Source organism: Bos taurus, chromosome 5 (assembly GCF_002263795.3).
Source record: "Bos taurus isolate L1 Dominette 01449 registration number 42190680 breed Hereford chromosome 5, ARS-UCD2.0, whole genome shotgun sequence".
Taxonomy (NCBI): Eukaryota; Metazoa; Chordata; class Mammalia; order Artiodactyla; family Bovidae; genus Bos; species Bos taurus.
The window spans coordinates 67,831,231-67,855,228 of record NC_037332.1 but is presented as its reverse complement, the minus strand read 5'-3'; the positions used below and the strand labels follow the sequence as shown (position 1 = coordinate 67,855,228).

Genomic DNA, 23,998 nt, shown 5'->3' with positions numbered 1-23,998 from the left:
TCCCGAGCTACAGTCCCCATTTTGCCCCAAATAAAACTTAACTCATACAACTCTCAAGTTGTACGTCTTTTTTAGTCAACAGAATGAAGAGATGGAGCCAAAGTGAAAACAATGCCCTTGTGGATGTGACTGATGATAGAAGTAAAGCCCTTTGCTATAAAGAACAATATTGCATAGGAACCTGGAATATTAGGTCTATGAATCAGGGTAAATTGGAAGTGGTCAAACAGGAGATGGCAAGAGTCAACATTGACATTTCAGGAATCAGTGACTCAAGAGGGATGGGTCAGTGGAGAATTTTGACAAAACGTGGTCCACTGGAGAAGTGAATGGCAAACCACTTCAGTATTATTGCCTTGAGAATCCCATGAACAGTATGAAAAGTAATCATGATAACTTCCTGTAAAATCCAACGGGAACAAAACAGGCCATTGACCTAACTAACTCTCTTTCACTCCCTACCTCCTGAATGTTTACATCACCTTTCTAGAGACAAAGTTATATCTCATTTCAGCTGCCTTTCTCCCTTCAAAGGCTATATTACAAAGATTTTCTCCCTTCTCTCTAGCCTACTTCACTTCTTTCTACTCCCCGTCTCAATTACTCTCTTTTTATCTAACTATTCCCAATAGTTTAATCACAGTATAAACAATATACTATACAGTTAAGTTTTTAAAAAGTAGAAATAACAGATGTCTTGTCACACTAGGACAATGGCTAAATTACAGCAGCTCTCTTGTTCTTCAATAATTTTAATGGCTGCATACTATTTAAGACTCAAAACAATATGGAAATGGTTTGACATAATGATATTTAAAAAGAAACAGAATGCCAAATCCTATGTACTGTAGTTTTGCAATTATATAACACTCTGCCTATAGATTTTTTGTAGTCTGAGCCACCAGGGAAGCCCTAAATACTGATTGGAAGGACTGATGCTGAAGCTCCAGTACTTTGGCCACCTGATTTGAAGAGCAAATTCCTTGGAAAAGACCCTGATTCTGGGGAAGACTGAAGGCAGGAGGAGATGGGGTCAACAGAGGATGAGATCGAGGCATCATCGACTCAATGGACATGAGTTTGAGCAAACTATGGGAGATGGTGAAGGACAGGGAAGCCTGGCATGCTGCAGTCCATGGGGTCACAGTGGATTGGACACAACTAAGCAACTGAACAACAAGTGCCTATATAAATCCTGAAAATGAATCTGTAAAATGGTCATGTAAGTTGTTCTGGCATGATAGGATTAGGCATGGCTTTTTCTCTCTTGTATTTCTCAAATTTAAATATTTTTTTGCAAAGCATAATAACTGGCCACAAATTGCTACATATAATCCTTAAACAGAGCCTGGAGTCAAAGACACTGAGGAAATTTTACAATGGACTTGTGCTGGATGATATTATATCAACATTAAATCCAACAGGTTTTTGTAGAAGAGTACTTCTTCTTTAGAGACACATCCTGATATAGAGTGAAAAGTCATAAGACCTGCAACATCCCAAATGGTTCAGGAAAAAAGTGTGTGTGTGTGTGTGTGTCTGCGTGTGTATAAGGAAGGAAAAGAAAACAAATGAAGTGAAATATGAATCTTGTGAATGAAATATGGGTAGTTATATTATTCTTTCACTTCACTGTTGACCTGGGTGAATTGTTAGATTGCTGGGTTAGTAGTTTTTAAAATTTTTGTATAGAGTACACAATAGTATATTTCTGTTTGGATTTGTGAGGAAAGTCTGGCTTATTCATCTTCATCCCATCACCTTCAATCTTGTCCCTGCACTGAGGGTGGTTTGCATTTGAAAAACTCAGGAAATTTCAAGTCAGCTAACCCTAGAGACATTAAGAAGCTGAGAAGCAATCCCTGAGACTGATTTCTTGATTTCCTTTGTTCAGACAGAATCCCAACGACTTCTCTGGTGCAAAATAAACATCTCTAAACAGTGGCCCTCAAAATGTGGTAGGCATACTTTTAGAGGTCTCTTCACCTTTTTAGAGGTGAAACTATTTTCATAATAAGATACATTTGTATTTTTCACTGTTGGGGTCCTTAATAATGTTTAAGAGTAAAGACCTGAGACCAAATTTTTGAAAACTACCAACCTTGACATTTTGAAAAGTTTGAAAGAGAATATGTGAAAAGTGGAGTTTCATTAGGACCCCAAATTTTAATCTAGGATTGTAAAACAAACAAGTTCTTCTCTTAAACCTAAGAGAACACAGGTTGGTTTCTCTTTCAAAGCCCCTAAAATTAATTGGAATAGGGCAGTCCTCTAGGCCTCTTTTTAGAAAATTGTTGTTGGTGTTGTTCTTTTGTTATGAGCTCTAATTCCAGGAAACTTAAAATGAAGAAGGAGGAGAAGAATAAGGAGAAGGGGAAGGAAGAGAAGAGGAGGCAGGGGTGAAGAAGGGAGGGGAGAAGGAGGAGCAAGAGAAGCAGCAGCAGCAGAAGCAGCAGAAACAGCAACAGCAGAAACAGCCGGACTGTAAGGGAAGAGGTCCATCAACAACTCCGCCTTTCTGGATCCTTAATCATTGCATGAAGGTGCAAAGGCCTGTGTTTCTACCTCATGTTTATAGCAACTAACATAAAACCAGCTGCTCATCAGGAGAGTTGACTGATCAGAATTTTGAAGGGACCAGATCAAGGTTAAGAGGTTTACACCAATCAGAGAATAAGAGAAGTAACCTAAGAACTTCAAAGCAGGGAAACATGGGGGAGGGGAAAGAAGAGCCCAACAAAGAAAGCAAAATGGCAAGGCTAAACACAGACTGGAACTGCCACTTGTTAGAACTTGAATTTTTGCCATTAATTAGCAACATGATCACTTCAAATGTGATGATAAAAATTTTACAGCTCTCCACTTTGCCTGCTGTCATCACTTTCTGGTTTGTGGGTTTCTGACATGTGTGTTTTTAACCTGTTGCCTGTGGTTAAAAGCATCTGGATGCAAGAGCTCTCAAGAAGTCAAGGATTTCTGCAGATCCCATAGCTTGACAAAGCTTTTTATTCAGTTCATGTGCAAAGACCACAAATATACCACCACTATCAGCTTTCTAAAAATAAATGAATTAATAATTTTAATAGTATTTTATTCAAACCACTTTTATTCAAAGAAACATGGAATATCATTACATTTGGGTAACAGTAAGGAAGCTTAAAGGGGAAGCATATATGATCTACAAAGTGAAGAAGACAAGATAATTATATGTGTTTTTAAAAGACTGCAGGGTATGAGACATGCTAGAAAAATAAAACACAAGTATTTGTGGAAACACAAGGAAGACTAGAAACTCTTTAATGGAACATGCTGATGACTCTCTGATGCTAAACATAATACTGAGTCAGCCAAAGAGTTCATTCGAGTTTTCCATAACATCATCAGAAAAACCCAAATGATCTTTTTGGCTAACCCAATACAGCTTAGTTTTTAGTACTAGTTATTTACCAACTTGGGGCCGGGGGTGGGGGAAACACTTGGATGATTTTCAGCTTTAAAGGGAGATTTTAGTTCTTACAAAGAATTTGTCATATGAAATACTAATTATGTTAGAAGCAAGCTGTTACAAAAAGGCAGATGACATCCTGGCCATAGCTCTTCTTGTGTGTCCTTCAAAGGAGTCTTATTAGGAGGTTAAAATTAAACCTGGGTTGTGGTGTGGATCCTTGCCTAGAAGGAATTTCCCACTTGTCTCACTCCACAACTGCATTAGAATAATATGCATGTCCAGGATTCAATGGCTATATGAACCTGAGAATATACATTTTGAAAAGAAATATCTCTTCCCCAAAGGACTGGTTTATGATGGGAAAACAATGCCAGAAGATCTAGAATGTTGTTGCTGCAGCAGCCTGGGTGGGGCGGGAGGAAGGCTGGTCTTGGTTTACCCAATCACTCAGCCCAAAGGTTATCTGTCAGGGTCAGGATTTACCACAGGGAACTTGGAAGGGTTATTTAAGAACCAACTGGCAAAAGGAAAAAAATATCCAACTTTCTCCTAGCTGGGAAATTTCATATTGATACTGTTAATAAGAGAAGAAAATCACTTTGAGGGCAATACTATAGAACTTCTTATGAATCAGAAATATAAACACTTATAAAATGGAGCTGTAACATTGAGGAAAAAAAAAAGAAATATAAACACTTAAAAATATTATGTGAAAGAATAAAATTTTAAAGTGTTTCCTAGTATATTATCTTTTTTAAATGATTTAAGAAATCAGATTTTTCTCATCTACGATGGATATATCCTTGACTTAATAATGCCTTCTAGACTTTACTTTCTTCATCTGTGAGATAACAGTTGGTCTAGATATGTGCAAAATTTCTGCAAATATGTCTTTTCTGGACATAAAGCATATACATGGAAGAAAGTGTAGGTGCTGCCTTTGACTGTACAACACACCCACTACAAAATCTGAATTACGCTCATTAAGATCATGAACTCCTTATTGCCAAATTCAGACTTAAATTGAAGAAAGTGGGGAAAACCACTAGACCATTCAGGTATGACCTAAATCAAATCCCTTATGACTATACAGTGGAAGTGAGAAATAGATTTAAGGGACTAGATCTGATAGAGTGCCTGATGAACTATGGATAGAGATTCGTGACATTGTACAGGAGACAGGAATCAAGATAATCCCCAAGAAAAAGAAATGCAAAACAGCAAAATGGCTGTCTGAGGAGGCCTTATAAATAGCTGTGAAAAGAAGGGAAGCCAAAAGCAAAGGAGAAAAGGAAAGATATACCCATTTGAAAGCAGAGTTCCAAAGAATAACAAGGAGAGATAAGAAAGCCTTCCTCAGCAATCAATGCAAAGAAATAGAGGAAAACAATAGAATGGGAAAGACTAGAGATCTCTTCAAGAAAATTAGAGATACCAAGGGAACATATCATGCAAAGATGGGCTCAGTAAAGGACAGAAATGGTATGGATCTAACAGAAGCAAAAGATATTAAGAAGAGGTGGCAAGAATACACAGAAGAACTATACAAAAAAGATCTTCACGACCCAGGTAATCACAATGGTGTGATCACTCACCTAGAGCCAGAAATCCTGGAATGTGAGGTCAAGTGAGCCTTAGGAAGCATCACTACAAACAAAGCTAGTGGAGGTGATGGAATTCCAGTTGAGCTATTTCAAATTCTGAAAGATGATGCTGTAAAAGTGCTGCCTCAATATGCCAGCAAATTTGGAAAACTCAGCAGCAGCCACAGGACTGGAAAAGGTCAGTTTTCATTGCAATCCCTAAGAAAGGCAATGCCAAAGAATGCCCAAAACTGCAGAATTGCACTCATCTCACAAGCTAGTAAAGTAATGCTCAAAATTCTCCAAGCCAGGCTTCAGCAATACGTGAACCGTGAACTTCCAGATGTTCAAGCTGGTTTTAGAAAAGGCAGAGGAACCGGAGATCAAATTGCCAACATCTGCTGGGTCATAGAAAAAGCAAAAGAGTTCCAGAAAAACATCTACTTCTGCTTTATTGACTATGTGAAAGCCTTTGACTGTGTGGATCACAATAAACTGTGGAAAATTCTTCAAGAGATGGGAATACCAGACCCCTGACCTGCCTCTTGAGAAACCTGTATGCAGGTCAGAAAGCAACAGTTAGAACTGGACATGGAACAACAGACTGGTTCCAAATAGGAAAAGGAGTACGTCAAGGCTGTATATTGTCACCCTGCTTATTTAACTTATATTCAGAGTACATCATGAGAAACTCTGGGCTGGAGGAAGCACAAGCTGGAATCAAGATTGCCGGAAGAAATATCAATAACCTCAGATATGCAGATGACACCACCCTTATGGCAGAAAGTGAAGAGGAACTAAAAAGCCTCTTGATGAAAGTGAAAGAGGAGAGTGAAAAAGTTGGCTTAAAGCTCAACATTCAGGAAACTAAGATCATGGCATCCAGTCCCATCATTTCATGGCAAATAGATGGGGAAACAGTGGAAACAGTGGCTGACTTTATTTTTCTGGGCTCCAAAATCACTGCAGATGGTGACTGCAGCCATGAAATTAAAAGACTCTTACTCCTTGGAAGGAAAGTTATGACCAACCTAGACAGCATATTAAAAAGCAAAGACATTACTTTGCCAACAAAGGTCCGTCTAGTCAAGGCTATGGTTTTTCCAGTAGTCATGTATGGATATGAGAGTTGGACTATAAAGAAAGCTGAGTGCCAAAAAATTGATGCTTTTGAACTGTGGTATTGGTCCCTTGGACTGCAAGGAGATCCAACCAGTCCATCCTAAAGGAGATCAGTCCTGGGTGTTCATTGGAGGGACTGATGTTGAAGCTGAAACTCCAATATTTTGGCCTCCAGATGTGAAGAGCTGACTCATTTGAAAAGACCCTGATGCTGGGAAAGATTGAGGGCAGGAGAAGAAGGGGACGACAGAGGATGAGATGGTTGGATGGCATCACTGACACAATGGACATGGGTTTGGGTGGACTCCAGAAGTTGGTGATGGACAAGGAGGCCTGGCGTGCTGTGGTTCATGGGGCCGCAAAGAGTCAGACATGACTGACTGACTGAACTGAAGTGAACTGAAGATACAAAAGGGATCTATGGAAATGACTAAACTGATCCCTCATACACACCTACTAAATACCACTTATAACCTAACTAAAAGAAGTTCTCTGTCCTACACTAGACCATTCATTCACAGGATTTCACTAAACATGCTTCAAATGTATGTATATATACAATACATACAGAAAATATTTCACATTTCTCATATCCTTTATGTTACCTAATGAGTATTTAAAATAGCCAAAAAATGGAAAAATAATAGTACACTAAAATGTTTAGCCAATATAACCAACATTAAACTTTTAAAGAAAGTCTCAATCTTTCCAGTTCTCTCATAAAAGGTTTAGAAATAAGAGGTAAGTTTGCATTGTGTTTGAACAGACTTTCTTTCAAGGGCTTAATAAAAAACTGTAGAAAGCAGGAGTATTTAGAAGTTCCTCTGATTCAGCAACATTTTCACATGTGTAGAATATCAGGAGAAAAAAATTAATAAAGATACCAATTTACACAATCTTGTTCAGAAAATACAAGAGGAAGAACCATTTTCCAACCCGTTTTGTGAAATCAGTATTATCCTGATAGTCAAACTAGACAAAGCCAGCACAAGAAAACCGTGGACCAATATGCCTCATAAAGACAAAAAATTCCTAAACAAAATAATGACAAATTAAATCCAACGATAAATAATAATATACCATGAGGTAGTGGAGCTTATCTTGAGAATGCGAGGTTGGTTCAACATTAAAGAAATCAATTGATTAATCTGCCATATTAACAGTTAAAAACAAAAACCACATGATCAATTTTATGCCAACCAATTAGATAGATACCCAACATGAAACTGAAAAATTCTGAGAAAGACATGACTACCCAAACTGACTTTTGAACAAATGGAAATCTGAACAGACCTTTAACAAATAAAATGAGTAGGCAAATCTCCTACAAAGAAAACCTCAGGCTCAGGTGCCCTCACTAGTGAATTCTACCAAACATCTACAGCAGAATTAATATCAATTCTTCACAAACTCTTCAAAAAATTCAGAAGAGAGAATAGTTCCCAACTCATTTTATGAAACCATGACTGCCCTGATACCAAAACCAGACAAGGACATCACAAGAAAAGAAAACCACAGACTAGGGAATTCCCTAGTGGTCCAGTGGTTAGGACCTCAGGCTTTCACTGCCGAGGCCCAAGTTCAATCTCTGGATGGAGAAATAAGATCCCACAAGCTGCACAGTGTGGCCAAGAAAAAAAAAAGAAAAACCACAGACTAATATCTCCTATAGATAGAAAATCCAAAAATCCTCTATAAAATATGAGAAAACCAAATCCAGCAACATATACAAAAGATTATATACCACAATGAAGTGAATGAATTTATCCTGGGATAAACTTTTACACAGGTTGATTTAATATATGAAAAACCAATCAATGTAATATCTCATGTTAACAGAATAAGAGACAAAAACTACATGATAATCTCAATAAATGCAGAAAAAACATCCGCCCCAAAATCCAACACCCTTTAATGATAAAAACACTTAACTAGAAATAGAAGGGAACTCTACTAACCTGAGGAGAAGGCAATGGCACCCCACTCCAGTATTCTTGCCTGGAAAATCCCATGGACAGAGGAGCCTGGTAGGCTGCAGTCCATGGGGTCGAGAAGAGTCAGGCACGACTGAGCGACTTCACTTTCCCTTTTCCCTTTCATGCATTGGAGAAGGAAATGGCAACCCACTCCAGTGCTCTTGCCTGGAGAATCCCAGGGACTGGGGAGCCTGGTGGGCTGCCGTCTATAGGGTCCACAGAGTCAGACACGACTGAAGTGACTTAGCAGCTACTAACCTGATTGGAGAAGGAAATGGCAACCCACTCTAGTATTCTTGCCTGGAGAATTCCTTGGACAGAGGAGCCTGGTGGGCCACAGTCCATAGGGTCGCAAAGAGTCGGACATGACTGAAGCGACTTAGCACTACTAACCTGATAAAGTCTACTATGAAAAATTCACAGCTACCTTCATACTTAATGGTGAAAGACTGAATGCTTTCCCCCTAAGATCAGGAACAAGTTAAAGATGTCTGCTCTTGCCACTTCTATTCAACATTGAACTGGAGGTTTTAGCTAGGACAATTAGGCAGTAAATAAAAGTAAAGTTATCCAAATTTGAAAGGAAGTAATAAGACTAAGTGTTCACAGATAGCACAATACTATATGTAGAAAATCCTTAGGAATACAGATACATACATACACCTCTATTAGAATGAATGAGAAAATTCAGCAAATTATAAGGTTAATATACAAAAATCAATTATATTTCTGTACATTAGCAATGAGCAATCTGCAAATTAAATTAGGCAAGCATTTTCATTAACACTAGCATAAAAAAAGAACAAAATACTTAGGAAAAGGTTTAACGGAAGCAGTACAAGACCTATACATTGAAAACTACAGAACATTATTGAAAGAAAGAACTAAATAAATGGAAAGACATCTCAAATTCATTGACTGGAAGACATAATATTGTTAAGATGGTAGTATTTTCCAAATTAATCTACAGATTCAATACAATCCCTTTCAAAATCCTAGGCTGTCTTTTTGCATAAATTGATAAGCTGATCCTAAAATTCACATGGAAATGCAAAGGACTCAGAATTGCCAAAACCTGGAAAAACAGGAACAAAGTAGGACTCACACTTCTTAATTTTCCAACTCACTACAAATCAACAGTAATCAAGACAGTGCAGTACCAGCATATGCACAGACAACAGACAGAATTGAGACTCCAGAAACAAACCAGTATGTTGATTTTTGACAAGGGTGTCAAGACAACTCAAAGGGCAAAAATAGTCTTTTCAACAAACGGTTGGCAATTGTATATCTACCTACAAAAGAATTAATTTGGACCCCTTCCTCATACCATATGCAAAGTATTTTGTTCTTTTTTATGCTACTGTTAATGAAAATGCTTGCCTAATTTAATTTTCAGATTGCTCATTGCTAGTGTACAGAAATATAATTGATTTTTGTATATTAACCTTATAATTTGCTGAATTTTCTCATTCATTCTAATAGAGGTATATGTATGTATCTGTATTCCTAAGGATTTTCTACATATAGTATTGTGCTATCTGTGAACAATTAACTCAAAATACATCATGGAACTAAATGAAAGAATAAAAACTATAAAATTCTTAGAAAAAAAAATAGAACTAAATATTTGTGACCTTGGATAGTTTCTTGGATATGACAGCAAATTAGATCCCACATGCCACAACTAAGAGTTCGCTACCAGAACTAAAGATCTGGCATGCTACAAGGAAGATCAAAGAAGCCAAATAAATAAATAAATATATATATTTTAAAAACCTATAAAACTGACAAGCAAAATGTCAATTTTACTTATAGATTAATTTTTTAATAAAATTTTAAAAGATATCCCAAAAGATATATTCATTTACTAAGTAGTTGTCATTACAAAAAAAGAAAACAAGACTGCAAGAGAGATCATATGCACAGAACAGGGACATGAATTAAAGGATCATTCCTTTCAGAGAACTGCTTCCAGAAATGTACTTGAACTTATGCAAATCCCTCTACTCAAATCTTTTCCAAATGCAATTAAGACATTATGTTGGATTTTATACAGTTGGATTTTAATACAGTTATTACTTTAAAGCAAGTTCTTTCCTGCTATCTCAGGAGCTGCTGACTTGTTCACATAAAATGAAGTGAACGGGTTAAAATCTTAGTAGTTATTCAGGCATGCATTCCCGGAGCCAAGACAGGAAAACAGACATGTCTGAGATAATAGATGTGAAATTACCTTGTATATTGTGGAATCCTATAAAATGCTAGGTATTTTTGTATGAAATTATTACATGTTCTATGCATTCACTTTTTTTTTGGCCACGCTGCAAGGCTTGTGGGATCTTAGTTCCCCCACCAGGTACTGGACCTGGGCCCTCCGCAGTAGAAGTATGGAGTCCTAACAACTGGACCACCAAGGACGTCCCTACCTTTTTTTCTAGGAGACAGATCCTCAGAATTTTGAGAGCTGGAAAGGATTTAAGGTTTATCCATTCACTTTATTTTGCAAATGAGGAAATCAAGGCCCAGAAGTGCCATGGAACTTGTCTCAAATCACACAGATCATTGATGGTAAAACAGAACTAGAACTCCTCTCAGCTCTGATTCTCTTTCCACTCTCCATCAAGTGATTTGTGGAGCCACAGTCTAAATAAATACCCATCAAATATAACAAGAGCTCTCTGTAATGATGGTTCTATACTGAGATCAACCTTAGAAGCTAAGTGTTATTTACCAGGATCTTCCAATTCAAGTATACATTCCAGGGACCCGACTGATCTTATGGACGTGAAGTGACGAAGGGATTCTACTCTGCTTTGTAGGCAGGATCAGTGAGCTCACAAGCATTCAGCATTCACCACCTAAGCAGGACATTTTTTATCGTATTCAAGATTTCTATGACTCATTTTTAGTCTACCTGTCCTTAAACATAAGGTTAAACTGTCCTGAATATGCTCCTCTTCCCCTTCCAGGTACTGGCAATCCTCCAGAAAGTTTTATTTTAATTCAACTGCTTGTTTTCATGGGAACAAAATATTTTACTTTCAACTCTTATGAGGGGGTGAGCGATGGAGATTCTTATTAGGTTAAATCTGGCTCATCAATCTGTTGAGTGAGGCGAGAGAGCACCAGCTTCCTCCCTGGCTCCACTGCCTACTGGTCATATGCCCTGTGTACCTCTCTGTGCCCATTTTCTTCATTTGGTTGGTGCAATAACTGAATGAGTTAGTACATGTAAAGCACTCAGCACAGTGCCTGGTTCAAAATGAGCATTCACAAATATCACTACTTTTCATAAAAAGTCTCAGACATTATACATCACTTCAGAAAACAACCTCAGAAGTGCACATTGGCTCATATTCCCAGCCCTGACAATAATGCCTAATATCTAGAAGATGGTTAGTAGGTGTTGAGTGAGTAGATACAACCCAATTTACAAGATTACCTTAGGAGCTGTGTGTATGAGTTGCTCACTCATTTCCAACTCTTTGTGACCCTGATGGACTACAGCCCACCAGGCTCCTCTGTCCTTGGAATTCTCCAGGCAAGAATACTGGAGTTCGCTGCCATTCCCTTCCCCAGGGTATCTTCCCAATCCAGAGATCGAACCCAGGTCTCCCACATTACAGGCAGATTCTTTACCATCTGAGCCACCAGGGAAGCCCACCTTAGGAGTTACCCTCTCTTTCAAAAAACTATACTATTTGGAACTACAATATCCCATATGGAATGCTGGAAACACCACTCCTCCCTCATGACAAGGGCAGTTATACCTGTCTGAGCTGTCTCATTTGTCTAAGATTTCAAAGAGTCAGAAGCAAGAGAACTAGATAAAGGAGGTTTCCACGGGGGGAAAGTGATTCTTGAATTGATCAAAGGTCGGGGGGCGGGGGGGGAGGGAATTAGATAGGAGAAGAAAACTTGGCTCACTTTATTCAAACACTTACTGAGCACCGACTCTATGTGCCATGCACTATCCCAAACAGGAAATTTAACTCTGAACCAGACAGCCTTGCCCTGAGAACTCAGTCTAGTAGAATATAGTACACAATACACGATATATCCTATGACAGAAATGCGAAGGGGCCGGGTGTTCACAAAAGGCAATACTAACTCTATTTGGGGAATCACAAAACTGTCACTTGGTCTTGATGGGTAAGGAGAGTTTGGTCTTGATGGGTAAGGAGACTTGGTCTTGATGGGTAAGGAGAGTTTGCCCAAAAAAGAGAAGAACGAAGGCAGAAGAAATCAAACATTCAAGAATAAAATAAGTGAAGGTGACTGTCAAGGTCAAGGAACAGAAAAACAAAACTCGGTCAAATGCAAGACAGGAGGGCTTTAAAAGAGTCCTAAACCTGTCAAAACTTCTTAGCTCTTAAAAAAAATATTCACCTGGAGTTTCAGCATTGACCTTATCCAGTATGAATGACCATTAATCAGTGCCCATGCAAAAAGAAAAAGACTTCCCTGGTGGTCAAGTGGTTAAGAATCTGCCTTTCAGTGCAGGGGATGTGGGTTCGATCCCCAGTCAGGGGAACTAAGAGAGCCCTTGCGCTGCAACTAACAAAAGCCCACACAATAGCAATGAAGACCCAGAGCAGCCAAAGAATGAAAAGATCTCACACGCAAATTCCTTTAAAATCTACCACCTCCCCCTCCCATACTCCTCTGCTCACACCGATAGCCAGAGAAGTTGACTGGGTTTTGTTTTGCTGCTGTTGTTTGAATAAATACGATTAACACTACTTAGCAAGCCTGTCCCAACAGCTGTACCCTAAAACAAGCCGCCAGACACACACCTGCTCATGCTTCCCTCCTGCTTGTCCCTACGTTCAGCTGCCTCTTAGCTTAGTCCCTGTGCTTGACTGAAGGCCAAATCCCAGTTCAGTTTCCCTTACATTCTGCTTTGACCTGGAATTCCCTCTCTCCCAGCCAGATCAGCCTAGCCAAATCCTGAGAATTACCAGTCCAGCAGATAAAAACCACACCCTGGAAGATACCACAGAGCCCTGCTTGCTGCAGATGGGTACAAGGAAACAAACCATGCTTCCTGCTCCGCCAACACCATGACTGTTTAGCCCAGTATTATATTTCTGACAAGCCTGCCTCAGGGGTGGAGAGCTGCTTGTTGAGTTTCAGTTCCTTCTACCCCCACCTTCTTCCTTGATCTCACTGCATACATAAAAGGCCAAAAAAAAAAAAAATCTAGCTCTTGCTTAGTTAGGTAAGATTACTTCTGTAAACCTAAAACAAACATGATGAACAAACGTGATGACCAACAGTGCTGTGCCCACCTCAAAACAGATCTTTGTGATAAAGCACTTAATGAAACAATTATTAACTGGATGGGGGGGGGGGCGGCGGTGAAGCCTTCAATATGCTTACAGTGGCTACACCTCTTCAGGGTGCTGGACACACTTGAAAAAGTAGTGGAATTAGGGCAGCACAATTTGATAAGAAGTGCAAAGAAATAGATGAAAACAATAGAATGGGAAAGACTAGAGATCTCTTCAAGAAAATTAGAGCTACCAAGGGAACATTTCATGCAAAGATGGGCTCAATAAAGGACAGAAATGGTATGGACCTGACAGAAGCAGAAGATATTAAGAAGTGGCAAGAATACACAGAAGAACTGTACAAAAAAGGTCTTCACGACCACATGATCACGATGGTGTGATCACTCACCTAGAGCCAGACATCCTGGAATGTGAGGTCAAGTGGGCCTTAGGAAGCATCACTACAAACAAAGCTAGTGGAGGTGATGGAATTCCAGTTGAGCTATTTCAAATCCTAAAAGATGATGCTGTGATATGCCAGCAAATTTGGAAAACTCAGCAGCAGCCACAGGACTGGAAAAGGTCAGTTTTCATTCCAATCCCAAAGAAAGGCAATGCCAAAGAATGTTCAAACTACTGCACAATTGCACTCATCTCACACACTAGTAAAGTGATGCTCAAAATTCTCCAAGCCAGGCTTCAACAATACGTGAACCGTGAACTTACTGATGTTCCAGCTGTTTTTAGAAAAGGCAGAGGAACCAGAGATCAAATTGCCAACATTCACTGGATCACTGAAAAAGCAAGAGAGTTCCAGAAAAACGTCTATTTCTGCTTTATTGACTATGCCAAAGCCTTTGACTGTGTGGATCACAATAAATTGTGGAAAATTCTGAAAGAGATGGGAATACCAGACCACCTGACCTGCCTCTTGAGAAACCTGTATGCAGGTCAGGAAGCAACAGTTAGAATTGGACTGTTCCTATTTAGAACAGACTGGTTCCAAATAGGAAAAGGAGTATGTCAAGGCTGTATATTGTCACCCTGCTTATTTAACATATGCAGAGTACATCATGAGAAGCTCTGGGCTGGAAGAAGCACAAGCTGGAATCAAGATTTCCGGGAGAAATATCAATAACCTCAGATATGCAGATGACACCACCCTTATGGCAGAAAGTGAAGAACTAAAGAGCCTCATGATGAAAGTGGAGAGTGAAAAAGTTGGCTTAAAGCTCAACATTCAGAAAACTAAGATCATGGCGTCTGGTACCATCACTTCATGGCAAATAGATGGGGCAACAGTGGAAACAGTGGCTGACTTTGTTTTTTTGGGTTCCAAAATCACTGCAGATGGTGACTGCAGCCATGAAATTAAAAGACGCTTACTCCTTGGAAGGAAAGTTATGACCAACCTAGACAGCATATTAAAAGGCAGAGACATTACTCTGCCAACAAAGGTCCATCTAGTCAAGGCTATGGTTTTTCCAGTAGTCATTTATGGATGTGAGAGTTGGACTATAAAGAAAGCTGAACATCGAAGAATTGATGCTTTTGAACTGTGATGTTGGAGAAGACTCTTGAGAGTCCCTTGGACTGCAAGGAGATCCAGCCAGTCCATCCTAAAGGAAATCAGTCCTGGGTGTTCATTGGAAGGACTGATGTTGAAACTGAAACTCCAATACTTTGCCCACCTGATGTGAAGAACTGACTCATTTGAAAAGACCCTGATGCTGGGAAAGATTGAATGTGCGAGGAGAAGGGGACAACAGAGGATGAGATGGTTGTATGGCATCACCGACTCAGCGGACATGAGTTTGGGTAGAGTCTGGGAGTTGGTGATAACAGGGAGCCCTGGCGTGCTGCACACCATGGGGTTACAAGGAGTCAGACACGACTGAGCAACTGAACTGAAACTGGCTTAAAATACTACTAAATAAGTGAACAATAATTTCAAGGTAGTCATAAATAAGGTATAATATCAAGATCTTCAGAAAAAGTATCCAAAACTTGGAGATAAATGAAGGGATGACAGTGTTTTTTCAATGTCATCCTGAGGCATTGTTTAAAAAACCTACTCAAGGCTCATTTAACAGTCTAAGAGAATGGACCTGTACAATTTACTGTTTATTAGAGTCCAGACATAGACGTTTCATATTAACTTGTACATTTCTGTCCAATAATACCAAAGGTTACAGTTTTATTGACCAGTTTATTGAACTGTAGGACATGAATCAGTTTTGTAATCATTAGCAAAATCCATTCAGCAATTCTTTGATTATGTAGGTCTCTATTCCTTGAATTCGCCTTTAAATCAGCTTTGCTACCTTATTGATTCCCTCATTAATTGATGCGTTCGATATATTTTTATATCTTATTTGTGTTTTTAACTTGTTGAAGATCATATTTTGATAACAGTCATTACATGGCTCAGTCATTTCTCTGCATTGTATTCTAAGAAGTTATTTTCTGCCCTGGCCACACCTTTTCATGTATTCAAAAGGCACATTTTTCTTTCAACGTGTGCCAACTTGACATTATTTTACACATTCATGGGCCATAATTACCTGCAATCATACAACCATATCTTGTTTGGCCCTTATTTAACTGTTTTTGTTTTATTTAAATAACTGTTTATTTAACTGAATTATTGCTGACATTTACAAACTGGAAGTCACAAAAATAATAAATATGGATTTCTAGTTTCTTTTGAGAAGTCAGAAGTTCTGGCAACACTATTCTCATCTTTGCACCCAATGGAAGGGGACCTGAGTAGATGCTGCCCCCCTTAGAGCATTCTCCCCTCAGTCCGCTGCAGTCCCCACCGCTCCTTATTGTTTACCACCTGCCTGCTTCATTCATTTGTATTACTTGCTGTCCCTATAGATATTTGGGTCTTAAACCTCTCAACCTGGCCTTTTAATTCTTCTCATAATAAGTTATTTCTCCATCTATACCACTTCCCACCACCTGCTCAGTTCAGCTTTTCATCTAACAGACACTTGACATCTGAAGTGTATTGGTCTGTATACACCCTACACACACATGGGTGCACACACACGGGCACACACACACACTGAACTGTAGCAAAAAATAATTGTTACATATTGATCAACAGTTGGTAGCACACCCATATGGAAGCTTCAACACACTCGAAAGCTGTAACCCACTGAACTATCACTTGATCCAATAGGTAACAAAGTGTTCATTTCTAAAAACAAAGGGTGATTTTGATGGTGATTTACAGCTGTACACATGTGGTCTAGTTTCTCTAAGCTATAGAACTGAAAACCAAGATATAAGGAACATCCATGAAATACTCAGAGATGTTCTATGAAGGTTAACAAGGTGGGGACATACAGATTAAGGCTTTCGTTCAAGAACTTAATCCATGACTTCCCTGGTGGTACAGTGGTTAAGAATCCACCTGTCAATGTAGGGGACACGGGTTCAATCCCTGGTCTGGGAACATGTCACATGTCTCGGACCCACTAAGCCCCTGCACCACAATTACTGAGCCTGTGCTCTAGAGCCCAGGAGCCACAACTTCCGAAGCCTGTGCACCTAGAGTCTGTCCTCTGCATCAAGAGAAGCCACCGCTACGAGAAGCCCCACACTGCAACCAAGAGTAGTCCCTGCTCACCACAACTAGAGAAAGCCACCGTGTAGCAAGATCCAAATAATGGGCAAAGATTTTATTTAAATTATCTGGCTGGGACTTTTCAGGTGGTCCAGTGGTTAAGACTCTGTGCTTCCTATTAGGGGGCACAGGTTCAACCCCCGGTTCAGGAACTAGAACCACACATGCTTCGAGGCACGGCCAAAAAATAAATAAATTTAAAAAAATTCTCTGGCTAATGTAGGTGAAAAACAAGTTTTCTCTTCAATTATCTAGTAAACAAGGCAACATTAGCCTCTAATTGCAGATTCCTAGCATGTCAGCCAAGATGATCTTTGGCTCACAGCTTTCAGTTTTCTCTTCCTCCTTCTGACTCATTCTATCAGCCTCAGTGATCTGCAGAGGCTGCCTTCACCCACATCTAGCCCCAATGCCGAGGACAAGAGCCTATTTCAGGAAAAGACAGTCTGACTCTGGCCCGGACACCTCACTACTGCATTCTCAGACCTTGGTTCTAACAGAATCAAGCCTCCAAAAGTGACGATTCCTGGCCCAATACCCTGAGACTGATTTAGCAGGCCCAGGGTGGAGACCAGGAAAAGGAGCTTTTAATCTCCACATCCCTTAGTGTATTAATTCTCTCACAGGTGGTGATAGGATAACACTTGGAGAAACACTGCCTCAAGTAACTAATTCTTACATGCTTAATTCTCTCGCAGGTGGTCTTAGGACCACAGAAACTCTGTCTCCATACCTCTCTGAAGAAGCTGGTCAGCATTAGTAACACCAGCTTATGAAAAATTCCTCACTAAAAAAAAAAATTTCCTTTGGGCTTCCTTGGTGGCCATGTGGTAAAGAACCTGCCTGCCAATGCAGGAGACACGGTATTGATCCCTGATCCTGGAAGATACCAAATGCCGAGGAGCAAATAAATCCATGTGCCACAACTATAGAGGCTGTGCTCCAGGGCCCACGAGCTGCAACTGCTGAAGTCTGCAGCACCCTAGAGCCCATGCTACGCAATAAGAGAAGCCACGGCAATGAGAAGCCTGCGCATCCCAACTAGAGAGTAACCAGGGCTCACCGCAATTAAAGAAAAGTCCACGCAACAGTGAAGACCCAGCATGGCCCCTCACCCCCACCCCACCAAAAATAAATAAATAAATCCTTAAAAAAATTGCCCTTTGCCGTATGGACACATTTACTGACTCCCAGCTATCTTTAAGTTGCAATGCCAAGGACTGTGGGAAATGGAATAATGAACAAGATATCTTTCCGATCCTCAAATATCCAGCAGGGAAAAGAAATGTTTACAAGTTAACTAAAATAGAATGGACTATGTGTCATGGCAGAAATACAGATTAAAATTTAAGCTCCCAGAAGTTAAGTCTTTCCACCATCTTTCTGAAGTATCTTGTACCCGTCCACTTTTATGATTACACATGATGATACAGCATTTTTCTACATTACTCCTCTGCACTAGACTGCAGGTTCAAGGGCTGAGATCATGCCTTATTTACTCTGGTGTCCCTAGTGCCTGATAAGAAATAGATGTCTGCTTGAAGAGTCATCCAACCCAGACATTCTTCATCATTACGACTTGGGCAACTCATGACTGTGAGACGCTTCACTTTAGATTCTGGCTGCTCATTTAAGAAATTAGTTTCTTGAAACCTAGCCGTATAATTTTATAGTGGAAGGGAACTTCAAGAACATATGATCTAACATTTCACTAAATTTGCAGATCACTGGTGAGACTCAAGAAAGGTAACTTCAAAAAAAAAGAGAAAGGTAACTTCTAGAATGTTTACAGGTGATACATGGAAGAACATTTTTATTAAAGTTCAACAGGATGCATATATGTATGTGTATAGAAAAATGTGGGCTTCCCTGATAGAAAAATGTGTAGAACAAAGCAGTGCTTCTATAGATTAATGCTTAAAAAATGCTAAACTTATTTTGAAAAGTAAATGCAAAGGTGACATTTTTATGCTATTAGAAATAAGCAAAGGGAATTCTCTGGCAGTCCAGTGGTTAGGACTCCATGCTTCCACTGCTGACAGTCTGGCTTTAATCTCTGGTGGCAGAACTAAGATCCCTCAAGCCTTGAGGTGGGGCAAAAAAAAAAAAAGAAGAAATCAGCAAAGTGGTTGCCCTTGGTGTGGTGGTGTGACAGTAAGAGGCATGAGGGGGTTTCTGAGGTATTGGAAAGCTTGTTTCTTTAGCTGGGTGCTGGCTGGATAGGGTCGTTCAGTTTGCAAAAATAATTGCACTTTTCTGTACATACAGTATATTTCAATTATAAAGCATTTCAGAAGGTGACATAATTAAAGAAAAATAGATCATAGTACATGAATATGGGAAAAAATTCTGAAACTGGTACACGGAAGGCAAATTTGGGACACGCAGACTCAAACTCCTTCACCTAAACCTAACACTAACCCTAACCCTGACCTGTGTGACCTTGAGCAGCAACTCCCCCACCCCACTTTCTCTCATTCTTCCCTTCCCCCATTTCAAGTCTTTACCACTTCCAGGCTGGTCTTATCAGCTACTCCCAGAGCAAGACATCTTTGAGATACCCCTGCAAAATCCTTATTTCCAAGGGAGTTGCCTTCCCCACTTGGCTGTTTCTAACATTCCTCTTAGACCTTCACCATATGCTGCCCTAACTAAATTTTAAGTCTCTGAAAGAGGCAGACCCTACAGCATTTACCAACTCCATCAGCTGGGCAGGTTACAATTCACACAACATTGTAAATCAACTACACCTTGGTTTAAAAAAAAAAAAAACAACACAACACACTTCTTTTTTTTTTTAAATCGGGCAAGTTACTTTTGTGGGTCTCACTTTTTACACTTGCGAAAATCAGAGGTGAGAGGTGGAGTACAATGGTGAAGACCTGGGCTTTGGAATCAAATTGCCTCAGCCATGTTCCACCCCGCCCATATTCTACCACTTATCAGCTGCGGATCTTTGGGCGGGTTTTGTAACCTCTAGGTGCCTCAGTTTCTGTATCTGTAAAATAAGATTGTCCACGTCAAGTGTTTGAACAGTGCTTAGTAACTGTTAGCCACTATGGCCATTACCTGCAAAGCCGAGGAAATACAAGAATCTTTCTCACCTCAAAGAGTAATTGAAAGGATACAGTGGGGTGCGTCAGAAACGTGCTGAAGGATAAAGTGCGTCAGAAACGTGAAGATTCACGGGAGTAGGGGCAAGATCTGTCTGATAAGATTGGGGATAGATGGCAAGAGGGTGTGGGGGCCTGAGGGTACATGGCGGCGCCTCACACAAGACCTACCCAATCAGAATCTCCAGATAAAACCGGTGTAAAACCGCCTCTGGCGCTTTGAGTCTGTCACTCTCAGCCCAGGGTCCTGGATTCCTGAGTAAGTAAGGAAGTGTTAGTCGCTCAGTAGTGCCCGACTCTTTGTGACCCCATGGACTGCAGCCCACCAGGCTCCTCTGTCCATGAGATTTTCCAGGAAAGGACACTGGAGTGGGTTGCCATTTCCTTCTCCAGGGGATCTTCCCAACCCAGGGATCGAAACCAGGGCTCCTGCACTGCAGGTAGATTCTTTACCGACTGAGCTACAAGGGAAACCCTGCGAGGGGAGGGTAATTACCCCGGGGTAGTCGCTAGGAGTCGGACAGGACTGAGCGACTTCACTTTCAATTTTCATTTTCATGCACTGGAGAAGGAAATGGCAACCCACTCCAGTGTTCTTGCCTGGAGAATCCCAGGGACGGGGGAGCCTGGTGGGCTGCCGTCTATGGGGTCGCACAGAGTCGGACACGACTGAGGCGACTTAGCAGCAGCAGCAGTAAGTGGCTTGGTTCCTTCCCTTCTCCTTCTTTGGGAACGCGGTGCTTGTAACAAGGGTGCACCTTCCACACCCCGCGAGCCAAAAAAAAAAAAAAAAAAGGCCAGTAATTCTCCATAAGGTGGACTCTGAACGCTCTTCGCAGGTCCGGTCTGCCGGCACCTGCCTCCAACCCCCTTGAAAGCTACAAGCCGGGCGGCCCTCCGCCAGCCGCCACCTCTGAGTCTCTCGGTGAACGGGTGTGTGGAGTCGGGGGGTGGGGTGGCCTCTCTCCGCCGCGGGGCATCGCCGGCGCCCGCAGCCGGACAGGCCTCGCCCGTTTTTGGATTCTCCAGCTTGGCACCCGTCAGGCCCGCGACGACGGCCAAAGGCGGCCCGGTTGAGGAGCCTGGAGCGTGGGGCCCCAACCACAGCGGGCCAGCGCCAGCCGTCTGGAGGGTCCCGGGGCCGCGCCTCCGCCCTCGGTCGTACCTGCCGTGCGACCGCCCCGGTCACTCTTGCGTTTGGCCTTCCGCTCGGCCGCCCGCCCCTCCTTGCTCTTGGCGCAGCCCATGGCGCCCGGGGCCCTGTGGGAACTCGAGGCCGAGCGACGCCGAGCGGGGGCCGCGCGCCCCCTGCCGGCCGCCGCCGGAGAGACCTCTTTCAAGACGTAGTTTTTTGTTATAACATTAAAATACGCTAGCCAAAGATGATTAAGAAAATGCAAAATGGGAAGAAGAAAAAGCATCATCCAAAATCTTCCCCTTCAAACTGCTTTTGCTGCGTTTATTACTTCTTCTGAAGACTCTTGAGAGTCCCTTGGACTGCAAGAAGATCCAACCAGTCCATCCTAAAGGAAATCAGTCCTGAATATTCATTGGAAGGACTGATGCTGAAGCTGAAACTCCAATACTTTGGCCACCTGATGCGAAGAACTGACTGATTTGAAAAGACCCTGATGCTTGGAAAGATTGAAGGCGGGAGGAGAAGGGGACGACAGAGGATGAGATGGTTGGATGGCATCACCGACTCAATGGACATGAGTTTGAGTAAACTCCAGAAGTTGGTGATGGACAGGGAGGCCTGGAGTGCTGCGGTTCATGGGGTCACAAAGAGTCAGACAGGACTGAGGGACTGAACTGAACTGATTACTTCTTTTCAGCTTTCCCCTCCCCCCCACACACAATGCATAGTTTTGCACCCAGCTTTTCACTTAATACTAGCATTTTCCGTCTTATTATGTAGTCCGCCAGATAACTGCCTGGCTTCCATCGACACTTCAGAGTTTGCCAAAGAATGAGACTTATACTGCCATTGTATTTTACACAGAAGCCTGTTCAGACACCCCTACCCCTTACCTTATTCTTTTGTTTGTATAGCCCTGACAGCCTTATAACTTGCCCTATTTTCTCCGTCTCAGGCTGTCTCCTCTCTCCTCCTAAAATGTACTGTTGTTGTTGCATAGTCCCTCGGTCTTGTTCCACTCTTTGTGACCCCATGAACTGTAGCCAGCCAGGCTCCTCTGTCCATGGGTTTCTCCAGGCAAAATTACTGGAGTAGGTTGTCATTCCCATCTTCCCAACCCAGGGGTCAAACCCATGTCTCCTGCATTGACAGGTGAAGTCTTTACCATTGAGCCACTAGGGAAGCCCCCAAAATGTATAACCCAGCAGAATAACTTCTTTGCATGTTTTTTCCCCTTTGTTATATCCCAATAGTCCAGAACAGTGCCCAGGACGTTACAGAAATTCAATATCAAGAGGTGTAAGAGAGGAAACATATCTTTAATAATCAGCAGCACAATAGTGCTTCCAGTGGAGCTAAAGTACTAGGCCTCCTGGTTCTCTTCATTAGACATTTAGTTTCTTGCTTATTTTAAAATATGAATAATGTTGCCATGAGTATCTTTGTGTTTACAGCCTTAAGGCTCTCCTTACACACAGCCAAATTGCTTTTCCAGAAAAGCAGTCCTTGTTTATACTCCTAGGAGTAACGAATGAAAGTTCCACCACTCCCTGAGAGTGATTTTTTAAACACCAAAACCACACTGTGCCACATCAAGCTGGGGGCGGGAGCGGGGGTCACTGTTCTCAATCAGTGCAGTGCTTCATGTTTCTTTCTCTGGTTAATTACCATATGTGAAGCATCCAACCCATATCCGACCCTGTTCTAGGGTTACAGAGTGTCTAATACAAGTTTCTGCTCTTGAGGAACTTCCATCCCAGCTAGATTCAGGGAACTTGTCTGGTCACCAGATGTGTGATAATGCTGCAGGCTCTTGCTTTTTATCTGGGTTTGTGGGCAAGCTTGTTACTTGCTTTTTTGGGGGAGCAACCCAGAATCAAAATGCTCTTGGAAAACACTGGGTGTTAAAAACAGGCACTGCCCCAGCCTCATGTTTGCTGTCCATCATAATAATAACTAAATATAACTAAGCCCACAACCTTGTAAAGGTGAAGGAAAGCTCCCTCCCTTTGTGAACCAAGTCTATTTCCTTTGTTCAGATGGAGTGATTGTTTCAGAGATTTTTTAAAAAAATTATGCTTGTTCAACTTATGCTAAGACTACTATATTGTCAGCAAAATTCCAATTGTGGTTGTCTTTTCTGTGTTTAAACCACACACTTAACTAAAATGAGTTGTTTAGTCACTCAGTTTTGTCCGGCTCTTTGTGACCCCACGGACTGCAGCACACCAGGCTTCCCTGTCCTTCTCTATCTTCTTAAGTTTGCTCAAATTCCTGTCCATTGAGTCAATGATGCCATCTCACCATCTCATTCTGTCACCCTCTTCTCCTGCTCTCAATCTTTCCCAGCACCAGGGTCTTTTCCTTGGCTTTCCCATTAAAAAAAATAATAATAGATAAATAAATAAAAGCTAGCAGAAGTAGCCGACAGTCTTATGCTTGAGTCATCCTATCATGTATCAATCATTTCTTGGACATCCAGTTTAGTCCTTTTCACCTTAATGTTATCTGCATGAGAGCCTCACATGATAGGGACTATTATTCTTCCTATTCTACAGATGGGAATCCTAAGGCCAATCTGGTTCTCCTAGCTCCCAGGCCTCTGCTCCTACCCACTAGTCTCTCTAATCATTGTGATAGTGCAATCCACTGAGCCCTCTGTATGAAAAGGACTCTTCCCCGGGAAATGTTTGGAGTTTGTCCTC

General features: G+C 41.2%; 1 protein-coding gene and 1 non-coding gene across 2 annotated transcripts in view; both read right to left on the bottom strand.

The window, feature by feature from the left end:
• The window catches only part of LOC132345309 (craniofacial development protein 2-like), a 33,163-nt gene extending 9,905 nt beyond the window's left edge, over positions 1-23,258 (bottom strand). The window contains exon 1 of the mRNA XM_059886977.1: positions 21,321-23,258. The gene's annotated coding sequence lies outside the window, so the exon portion shown is untranslated. The remainder of the gene's footprint in view (positions 1-21,320) is intronic.
• Positions 3,302-3,371, bottom strand: MIR2435 (microRNA mir-2435). The gene has a single exon (NR_031052.1). It is a non-coding gene; the product is annotated as a microRNA mir-2435 (primary transcript).
• Positions 23,259-23,998: the final 740 nt, after the last annotated feature.